This window comes from Rhagoletis pomonella, unplaced genomic scaffold (genome assembly GCF_013731165.1).
Source record: "Rhagoletis pomonella isolate Grant_MI unplaced genomic scaffold, Rhpom_1.0 Rhpom_scaffold_00002, whole genome shotgun sequence".
Taxonomy (NCBI): Eukaryota; Metazoa; Arthropoda; class Insecta; order Diptera; family Tephritidae; genus Rhagoletis; species Rhagoletis pomonella.
In genome coordinates, this window is record NW_023458556.1 from 62,042,251 (window position 1) to 62,053,485 (window position 11,235).

Consider the following 11,235-nt stretch of genomic DNA (forward strand, 5'->3'; position numbering starts at 1 on the left):
TCAGGTGAGAAAACAAAATTGTCTTTTAAATTTCAAATGAGTAAATAATTATTTAGCTGTGAGGGTGTGTAATTATTATAGAGCACAGTATGCGATACACAGCGCAATATCCACCTTTTTAGGGAAAAGCTGATGGTGGTCATGATTACATTTTAAAGTCAATCCATTAGACTGTAAGGCACACACCAGCTTAGACCAATGAAAACTTTACTACACTAGATAGGTTGATTACCCGTTTCCTTTTCCTCGATTTGGACACTTCTTTGAGCAATCCTTCAATATCAAGTATTTCGTTGCATCCACTTTGCCGTGATGGAATTTGAAAATCAGTAGTATTAGATAGATATGTATTACTTACTAGAATTTTGAAACGATGTCCTACTTCTCTTTTGTTGTACTTACTCTTGCAGCTAAACCCTTTGAAAACCAAAATAACATTTGAACAACAATAAGTTGAGGCTTTTTCCTGTTCTTCTCAAGATTACAACTCAGTCAGAAACAACAGGGGCTAAAGGAATCCACTAACCAAAAATTTAACTTCTTGCAGATTTTTAGTTTGAAGGGGAGTACAATTTTTTTTATATAGCTAGAACCAGCAAACCGTGCAAAGTGCATATTGTGATATTATATAACCCCCAGATCTTAGTCGTTCCATAGTCTCAAAAGCAGGTTATGATTCGCTGTAAAAAGTACAATAGAGATCTCAATGCATACTACCTGTCGCATAAGATAGGCGTGAACGAGCTAGTAGTTTCGCAGACTTAACAAAGCTGGGGAATACAGGAACGAATTATTTCCCGATTCCTTCAGGAATCTTGAAAATGCACAAAAATTCGGACATCTTCTCATTCCAAATTCTTCCACGCAAATAGGAATATATTTGTATGCATGTACGTATGTATGAAGGCTGCTCCATCAAAGAGTTTGACAGCCTAGGAGATTATTTTACTGATACGTGTTGTCGTTCGGATGCTACTTGTATTGTTTACAGTGCAGGGATTTGAAGACTACGTCTCAGTGAAAAAATTATAGTCCACTGTTTGAAGCTGGGTTATCGAATTCAATCGGGGTTTTAGTTTGCCCGCCGACGAACCTCGTCCAAAATCAGCTAGTGTGCCAGAAAATATCGGTGCTGCGCGTGAACTTATAAAGCAAGATACACTTATCGTCACTGAAATGGGAAAAATCCATTATAATATTTATTTAATTTTTTTTTTTTTCAAAAAACGACTTGAGGTGTTTTAATTCGATGAAATCCATCACATCATTTGAAAAGTGAATTTCAGCGACGATGCTTGTTACAAAACGACGATGCTTGTTTACGCTGGAGGAGTGATTGGGCTGTATTTTTTTGAGGACGTCATCAGCAATACGGTTACTGTGACTGGCGAACACTACAGCACTAGGATAAACGACTTCTTACTGCCGAAATTGAATGAGTGGGCCTGGTGAAGAAGATGAAGCTAAAGGCTGTGCTCAACGCCACTCTACATTGCCGTACCATGGATTCCAAAACTAGACATGGCCTTGTAGAGGTAGCTTCTCTTCATAGCTCTAACTCCGTCGAAAAAGTTGTGTAGATACATCATTTTTCTTGCCAAAAGTTTTAACAGGGATTTGAAGCACTGTGAAAATTCAGTCAATAGCAGATTTCTTAGTTCTAAGGCCATACTAACAAGGTTCATTCAGTTGGCTTATGGCACTGGATTAGCAAATCTAGATTCATTTTCTGAGCACTGAGAATAATCTTAGATGTAGCTAAAAACTTGGAGGACATATTAGTTAACTTATCCCCAGACCTATTTGACCTCCTAATGCGTTTTAATATTAGGCTAGAGTGGGTTTTATTTCTGCCCTCAGTGATAGCAGCCGAGCCTCGTTTGCATTATAGCACAACTATACCTTCGGTTATTCAGACACAATTATTGTGGTAGCATATCTGCTAAGTGTTTGCCTTTTCCCGCAAATGCAGCTAAAGTAGTTGTCCCAATCACTACAACTGGAGTCCAAGTCGGGCATTAACGATGTCCAAAAAACGTTCCCAGCACTGCCCAATTTCGTAGTACTCGAATAAGTATATTTTATGTACATAGCATAGTCTACATAAATACTCATATCTGAGGCAGATACATATATAAACACATATACGTACGTATGTATATTAGGGTGGTCCAAAAATGCATGTGAAAAATTAAAGTCGGAATTTGTAGGCTCTCAACCCCCAGGATTGTTCTATACCAAAAAAGTATGCCCTTACTTTTTATTTTGAAATAAAAAAATATTTAGAGGTCGCTCGAAGCTCCTAAAAATTTCCATGTATTTTATACAGGGCAAAAACCACTTTTCGTAGAAATGGTATAGAATAGTTAAAAATCAATATTTTTCTACCAGAAAACTCTGTTTATCTGCAGAAGATTCCCAGTAATAATACCCAATTATCTATTTAACCATTTGTTCATCGCAACTATAATTTATAGGTCCACCAAAAACTCACAAAAAAACCCGAAAAATGCACCAATAAAAAATCGTTAGTATTAAAAAATGGTTAAATAAACAATTGGGTATTAGTATCAAAAGTCTCCTGAAGAGAATCAGAGGTTTCCTATAGAAAATTATTGATTTTCAAGAATTCTATACCATTTCTACGAAAAATTTTATTTTTCCCATATAAAAATACATGGAAAACTTTGAGCGCTTTGAGCGACCTCTAAATAATTTTTGATTTCAAGGTAAAAAAATAGGGGTATGCTTTTTCCGATATAGAACAATGCTAGGGGGTGAGAGCATTACAATTCCGACTTTGCCGTTTTTGGACCACTCTAATGCATATCCTGTCATATTTTTCTTCTCATCATCACCTTCTTTAGCATCTTCTTCCTTTACTTCTCATGCGTGCCATAATTGTCGGTTTGTTGCGGATGTTGAACGCTGTAGCGAAGAGCAATTCATAGAATGATAACCAGAGTAATTTGCAGATAATTGCCAAGTTATAATTGCGGTTTGCCGTCTGAGCGAAATGGGCAAAGAGGTGGAGTTAATTCAATTTACTTTGTAGTGAAAGCATTGTGTCCATTTAATTAAATCATCATTTGCTAGTGAACCGCGTTTAATTTCCTAGCAGATGGAGATGTGTTTGTGAAGTGCGTTTAGCAGGCCATACATACAAACATTTCGAAATGTACAGCATAATTAACTGTTATTTGTACGCAATTAATGCAAAGTAAATTTCGTGGAATGGATTCAAGTACTGTGGCTTGTTGATACAGTCATATTCAACATCGTGTCGTTGCTAGATTTTGAATGACAGCATTTGATTGCGCAGCATGCTTGAGGTAACCTGCAATAATGGTTACATAAACAACTTAATTTTGATTGATAAACATTATCTGGAATCAAAATTAGAATCCTTTTGTTCGGAATTGTTTATTTCCGCCACCGCTGGTAGGTCTTTTGGAATACCGTCATTTCTGAAACGTGGGTTTTATGTATCTCTGGTTATGACGCTAAGGTTCACAAAATGTTTAATATAAAAAGTGCTTTAATAAACAATTGGAAGAACACTTTAAAACATTTTTCATGACATATATTTTTGGACCACCCTACCCGCCCTACCTACTTTGGTCAAATAATCTCGGTCACTTCTGTGACTCGCCCAAAGAGACACATTTTCACTAGGATACGCAAGAGCACATACGCTCTTGACCCCCAAATCCCCCAGATGATAAACAAAACTGCTATACCAACAAAAAATGGCGTCCACGGTGTATTTGACAGTTTTACCAGTTTTTACCCGAAGAGCATTCCCGTACTTGTTGGTTTTTCTCTCTTTCTCTGCGAGCAATTTTGCTTTTTGACAATTTTACCAGTTATTTACATCTATATTTTTGATTTTTCTTTATTCTGTGTTCTTGGGTGACGCCGTCAGGGCTACCGCAACATTGGTCTTGTCAATTCATATATTTTTATAATTTAACACAATTGAAGCATGTTTTTTATCGAAAAATTTAATATGTATTAAAAACTTCACTGCTTTGACGGTTTCTTTTATCCTCCTATTCGGTTTTGTTTACTTTTACTTAAGAAAAGTCATCGCTGACTGGATGGCGCAATGTTGTATTCTATCATGCTTGACTTTTCAATGAGTAAATACATAAAGACAGATTAGTTTTAATGGAGTGATGGACAAGTAAGAAAGCTAAATTAATTTGAAGTGCATTAAATTTGACCGCGTTCAAAATTTATTGGGCAACAAAACTGCATACTCAAAAAATTTCTAAAAAAATCGGATTAAAAAATTTGAAATTTGCACGAAAATTTATTGGATTCTCCTGAGTTTTGAAAAGATTTTAGAAATTACATTTTTATGTTTGTTGTTATAGTATAAAAAATAGCAGAAAAAATTAAATTAGAAAACATTGTATGTCGACATTGCGAAAAATTCTGCGTGAAAAATATCTTTTTTAACCCAGTGAAATAAATTTATGGTTAAAACTTTGTGTTTCCTTTCCGAAAAATAATAAATTAGAAAAATAATGTATCTTTTATTACTACAAAAAAATTGTTTGGTACTCTCAAAATCGTTTTGGTACGTTTTTTGGTAGGAAAAAATATGTGAGTGGCAACACTGGCTCACCTCATATTAAAAACGCGCAGCTACGGACGCTATCTTTAGAATGTCTTGCGCTTTACATACTAAGACTTTGGCCGGTACATCGAAAGTACTAATTTTTTAGAATATTTCTGTTTCATTCATGTATGTAGATATTCTAATGTCTACCTTCTATGTATTATTTTAATATACATTTTACTATAAAAATGTACGTACCAGTATATTTGGTTTATTTAATTTTCATGCCATTGACTTTTTACTACGTATTTACTATGTACATACTTTTGTCTATAAACTACGTTTTTTTATAAAATTTTCGAACAAAAACTATTACCAAACTTGACTTTGCTATACTTGAACTTTTCTTACCATTGCGGTGACGCATTGAATTTCAAAGAAAAGATATATTTTATGGCGAAAACTTCAACTTGAACGGCTACTAACTGATAAAGTTTCCTTCTGCTGGCTTTCATTTGCTTTTTCTTACAATTTTTGCAGAGTTTTTTTTCGTGCGACCTTCCAGAGTGACAGTGCTGGTGACACCAACAACTACGGTAATGATAACAGTAGCTACAACAACAACAACAATGACAACACAAAACTCGAAGCACAACATGTGGTGTTCAAAAAAACTTTTAAATTTCAACTACGTAAAGGTGAGTAGCGCAGAACGATGCAAATTAAAAAACAACGATAAATTTTCTTGTGTTGAAAGAACTAAGAAAAACTGAACTGCATGAAAGTAGAAAACTTAACAAATTGGCCTAAGTATTTTAATTGCTGGAAAATTTATTTATATCTAGCGCTTGCAAACGCTGAGTGGGTGTTGTTTTACCCTTTCCATGCAATTCATCGAGACTATTATTTTTGCTTATGAACACTATGAGCCTTACGTTATTGTCCAATAGTTTCGTTCAACAATTTTTGATGTTGATGAATTTTGGAGAGAACTTTTCTTTTATCACATATCAGAGTTCTGCCAAAGGAAAAAAAATATATTTTTTTAAAAGCTCCAAATTTCATAATTTTTCGGATTTTGGATGTTTATTTTTATATCTATATCCCAAAAACTAAATATGTAGTTACAAAAATGGTTCTGGCCACGGTTTAAGGCTGTTTTATAATACATTTTAAAAAATCTGATATGTAAAAAAGTTATAAAATTTGGAAATTCAAAGCAAAAACTAATGTATGTTTATTCAAAACATCTGGCTTGTCTTAATAGATCCTGAAATTTTGGAAAAAAAACTATTGCAAACTCCAAATTAAAAATAAATGCAAATAAAATAAAATTTGTTTAACTCTAATAGGGTTTACAAAAAAAATTGTTCACAGTTCGAAAGTTTACATGTATATGTACATAAATCTTAAAAACTACATCTTTTTGAAAATTTCAGTATCTTTAAGACCATTTGGAGGTATAGTGTAAAAATAATTGAGCCAAAAATGTTTATAAGCTTTTGCATTTACGAATTTTTTAATTTCGAAATTCGATCATTTTTTTCGAATGTTTTGATATATTTTTGCTTTATATCGCTAAATATTATTTTAAAATAAAACCAAAAAATTAATTTGCGAAATCCTGGAAACTGTGAAATCTAGACCTTTGAAAAAAATTAACTTTTTCCGTTGGTAGAATGTCGTTATATGACAATAGAAAAGATCTGGCCAAAATTCATCCAAATCAAAAATGGTCAACTCCAACCATTTTTTAGTCTATTCGACATGGATTGATTGGACTATACTAGCAAATGCAAAGGACTCAAATGTAAAAAATAACGAATATGATAAAGCCTGTATTTTTAAATAACAAGTAACCCGTTCCCGAAATACCAGAAAAAATCAAGCATGCACACTTCCAGCAATATTTCAGAAAATCCCGAAAAATTCGCGAGAGGTTCGGAAATGCAAGGAAAAAACTCAAAAAAGTTCCAGAAAAATGGCAAATGAAAGGACAAAGAAGTTCAGAAATATAGCAACAAATCCCGAAGATCTCAATAAAGAGTCTTGAAAAATATCGGAAAAGCCTCAAAAAATCCTGGAACACTCCAAAGCGGTCCAGAAATAAATCCCGAGGAGTCCCAAAAAATTCCGCGAAATTTCAATAAGATCCTAAGAAATAAAACACAACATAGAATTTTCGAAAAGTCCCGAAAAAACCGAAAATTCCTTGAAGGTAACGAAAAATATAACAGCAAAGTCATTAAAAATTCCCGAATTATATCGGCTTATGCTGCCCATGTCTGCAACCCTGTTAGGGAAAGGAAAGTTCTCTATGAACTTATGCATAAAGTTACTTATTTCACATGACACACTTGTGGAATTGTTGCCGAGTAAGGAAATGGTCGGAGCTCCACTGGCGACATCTGGTACTCTTCTGGATAGATGGGTTTTAGTCAGCTCTGCAAATGATGTTCAAAAACCTTGAAATGCAAGGTGGCTAGGTTCTTGTGGCAACGGGTTAACCGACGGCAGTAAATGTAGCTCTTATCTCTGGTAAGTGGGATAAATAACCGGTCATTTTGCAATCAGAATTAATGCGGTAAGGCGCAACTGCAGCAGCTGTATGGGGTTCGAGGGGGTGAAACAACATCCACCCACCCTTCTAGAATTTAAAGTTTAAACACTCTGAATCTGACTTTTCTCGCCCCGAGAAGCTTTTGGAAACAGACGTAAGCAACTTGCGGAGATTTGTTGATAGAACCCAACGTTTTTCTACCACAAACTATTAGGCGAGACTGTTCAGCCAACATATTTCCTTTTCCTCCGTATCCTCTCTTATTGGCACGACAAATGACAATTGGATTACTAGTATAAGTGCACCAACCAAATGTAAACAGCCATCCTCATCTAACCTAATCTAATTGAACCTTCTTATATCCTTAGACTTGTCCTGTGACTTGTTAGACAATTCATAGCCCTATTTTTTAATTGTCCATTATTTTGCTTTCCAATATGTACACCCACACGCGTTTTGCTGGTTTTATAAATCACGACTGACAATTTTCGGTCGCAAGCTAGCTTTAAACAAAATGTTCGAACGCGTAGCACTCGCTTGTGTTAACGACTCTTGATTTAATTTCCTCCTAACTTTCTTCTCCATAGACTGCCAATTGCTATTACGCGAAGTTTCCCGAGGCTCGTTGGATTACACAGCACTTCCATTGTACAGCATCGACTGCTCCGTACATTTCCCTCCGTATCGACTCTTCGAGCCAGACAGTCCCTCAGCGACTGCGAATTTGGAGAAAGGCGACGTCCCACCGGCGGGCATACTCGTTGAACTGCAGCGACTGAATGTACCTTGCAACAGCGGTGGCTTCATACGTTTCAACGATCGTTCGCGATTGTGTGGCAAGTTGGAAGAGCTGAATGCTGCCGATCGCAGCTATCACTTTGATGTGCGTAGTCGCACCACAGTACACTTCCACAAGAGTCCAATGTTCAGTCTGAGCTACAAGCTAGTAGACTACTGTTACAATCTTACAACGAGTAATCAGTCGGGCGAGTATTATGTTCGCTCAAGCATGCGCGATGCACTGGAGTGCTACTTTCGTATCCATCTGCCGTACGGTAATCGCATAAGTCTAACGCTCGTAACGAACAACGATAGCGCCATACTACAGCCAAATGACGGTATTCAACTGAATGCTGCTGGTGAGCAGGACACTTTCAACATCTACACCACGCAGGGCGTACAAGTCGACACGCAGCGCATAAATATGACCGCCAATAGTGGCACTGGGAGCGCAAAGAAGAATCCCATCGCAACAACACTGTTTAGGCGTACCGAGCCCAAGGCGGCGGCACGCACTGATGATGGCTCAGGCGCGCGGAATGCTTACAATCACACGAGAGAGCATATTAATAAACGCTCTACCAGTGCGCTCGATGGATTTCTGAGGCTCATGGAAAATCAAGTGAACGATTTTAACTACGGCGCCAGCGGCAAACCTTTGCAGGCGGTCAATGATATTTCTAACTGTGATGGCGTAGTTATTAAGGTATTCGAAAGCGATTACATTCGCTGGTCATATTGCATAAACGACACAAACCGCATGCGTGCGTTTATTCTAACCTCAACGGGAAACACGCTGAGCATACATCTCTTCAAAGCATCGCGTGCCACATATAATACCTTGCCTCTAGGTGGGGACTTGAGTTCAGGCACGGACAACAATACATCCTTTACTAAACTGCCGACTATTTATTTGGCCTACAGAGCGCTGCCTATTACCGAAATCGTTTCTAGCTGCGACTTCGGCTGGATTGCAATGCAGCAATTTTGTATAAACGCCATCGAAACGGTCATGTCTTGGCCAGATGCCGAGGAACATTGCGTAAATTTAGGCGGCCATTTAGCTTCCATTCGCACTGAACAGCAACAACAAATAGTCAATGAGTTAGTTTTCAACAGTCCGGGTTATAGTGAGCAAAACGCCTACTGGGTCGGTGGCTCGGATAGCAGTTATGAAGGAGACTTTCGTTGGAGCGATGGGCTGTTGTTTCAATATACAAGTGAGTACATACAAAGTACAGATCTTAAACATATTTATTGGCTTAACTAATTGCATTTTCCTCCTATTATTTTCTTTGATTAGACTGGTTTCCGGGATGGACGGAACACAGTCACTATAATAAGCAGCCCAACGATGATGGTCTTAGCAGCCAAGACTGTATAGAACTCCGTCGTTTTTTTCGCACACCGCCAGGTATTCAAACGAACCGCAACCCATTGACGAGCACATTCATGTGGAACGATCGCGATTGCAGCGCGAAAAATTTTGTGATATGTGAGCGAGCGATGAGCGAAGGTAAGTTTAAAGAATTATAATCATGGCAATAAAATCAGAGAGTAGGAGAGGAAGAGATAAACAGATAGCTGGTTGGAAACAAATTTCAAAACTTCCATGCTCTTTCTGGAATGAGCATAAGCCAAATGTCTGCACTCCTTCTGTGCAAGCTACCTTGTAAATTCCCGGATGGAACACTTCCTGGGTTAATGTTCTTATTTTGGTCTATCTCAGTCCTCGTTCTTTATATTGAGCTATTTCTTCTCTTTATAAATCAATCGAAGATTATGTAGAACACGATGAGATATTTACACCCGAAATGTAGCTGCCAGCTGGTATGTAGACCCAGGATATCAGTGCACCTCCATCCAGCTCTACCTTTATTTTGTACGATTGATAATTTGATTTCCATTTAAAGTAGAAGAAAATAATGTCATAATCGCACCAAAAAATTTAGTGGTTGTGTGAAATGAAGTTCAAAAGTATTCGCCTTCGAAGCGGAGCACTACCATACAGTGAAGTTCGACCTTTGCGGTGCGTTATAGGGCCGTTGGATACATACATGGACAGTAATTTAGAAGCAGTGAAATTATTGGAAGGAGTAAAGCCATCTTTTGGATGCGAGAAGTTTTCCAGGGGGATGAATAGTAGCTAGTATACTTAATTCCGATGTATCTCTAGGCTTCATCAACAGAGCTAATTAGGGCATGAATGACACACTTAGACCTAAAGTTGAAGACAACTTCAAATTTCCCCCATTGAAGAACTATTTACGGTTTCGTCAGCCATTTAAGACTTTTACCCGCCTCTTTTTATAGGTGGTGCAAAAATGACGACCCAGGCTGCAGCAAGTAGCTCCCAAACAGAGCAGTTTTACAGCTCCTACAGCATCTACGAAACGGTGATCCGAGCCGATTCATATACCTAGTTGTAAGGCAAGGGTCAGTTTAAACTCCTAAGTTGTCGGATATACCTACGATGCGATACCGCTTAAGCCACGTTTGCCTACAGATTCAACTCATCGTGTTTTTTTTTTCATTTTCAATTAAAAATAATAATATTTTTGCACTTATCCTTTTGAAAGGTGTTTGGCCGAGCTTCTCATGCAATTTCTGATGTGCGTCCTGATGTTACATATAACACAAATGGAGGGATGCCGCCTCCGATTGACAAATGGTTTCTTATGAGAAGCTCTTTCAAGTTTGAATCCATCCACAGGTTTTCCATTGAATAGAAAAAACTTTTTCTAATTTAGATGTTGCTTGGGCCGGGCTTCCTCTTCAGAGTTAAGTATACAAATTTGGCTTTATTCGTGAGACTTAGGCGGAGCTCGTTTAGCTGCTGTGTGGTAACCGACGATGTTAAGTTAGTTTTCACAGAAGTGGCGAGAGAACATTGAAAGTACCTTTTTGCACCATATCTCGAAACTAGGTTATCGATTATGCTCCTGCCGGTACTTCTCTGCTTTGAGCACATCCTTTAAAAACTCCACCTGAGGTTTGTTTACTCCAGGTTGTCTCAAGACATTTGTTTTGTCCACAGTTATTCTGTTATGGAATGCTCCTTCAGTGTCTAGAAAGCCACAAGGCAATAGTCCTTGAAACTGGGCCACATTTTGCAGTATGTAAGCATGGTCTCCATGGACTTGCCATTTTAATGGAAATGTCGATCATAAGACAAAAATTGACTGTGAACAGTAAAATGAAAAATGAAAATGTAGACTATTATCTGTAGGGATTTGAGCAAAACGAGGAAAGACGAATGTGTTTGAGATCCCCCTTGTGCATAAAAACTGCCGAGGCAACTCGCCAATATCGGTATGCAGTTAAATTT

The 11,235-nt window shown here is 37.4% G+C and overlaps 1 protein-coding gene across 1 annotated transcript in view; it reads right to left on the minus strand.

The window, feature by feature from the left end:
* The window catches only part of LOC118733932, a gene marked incomplete in the record, with an annotated part of 328,743 nt that overhangs the window by 77,470 nt on the left and 240,038 nt on the right, over window positions 1-11,235 (minus strand).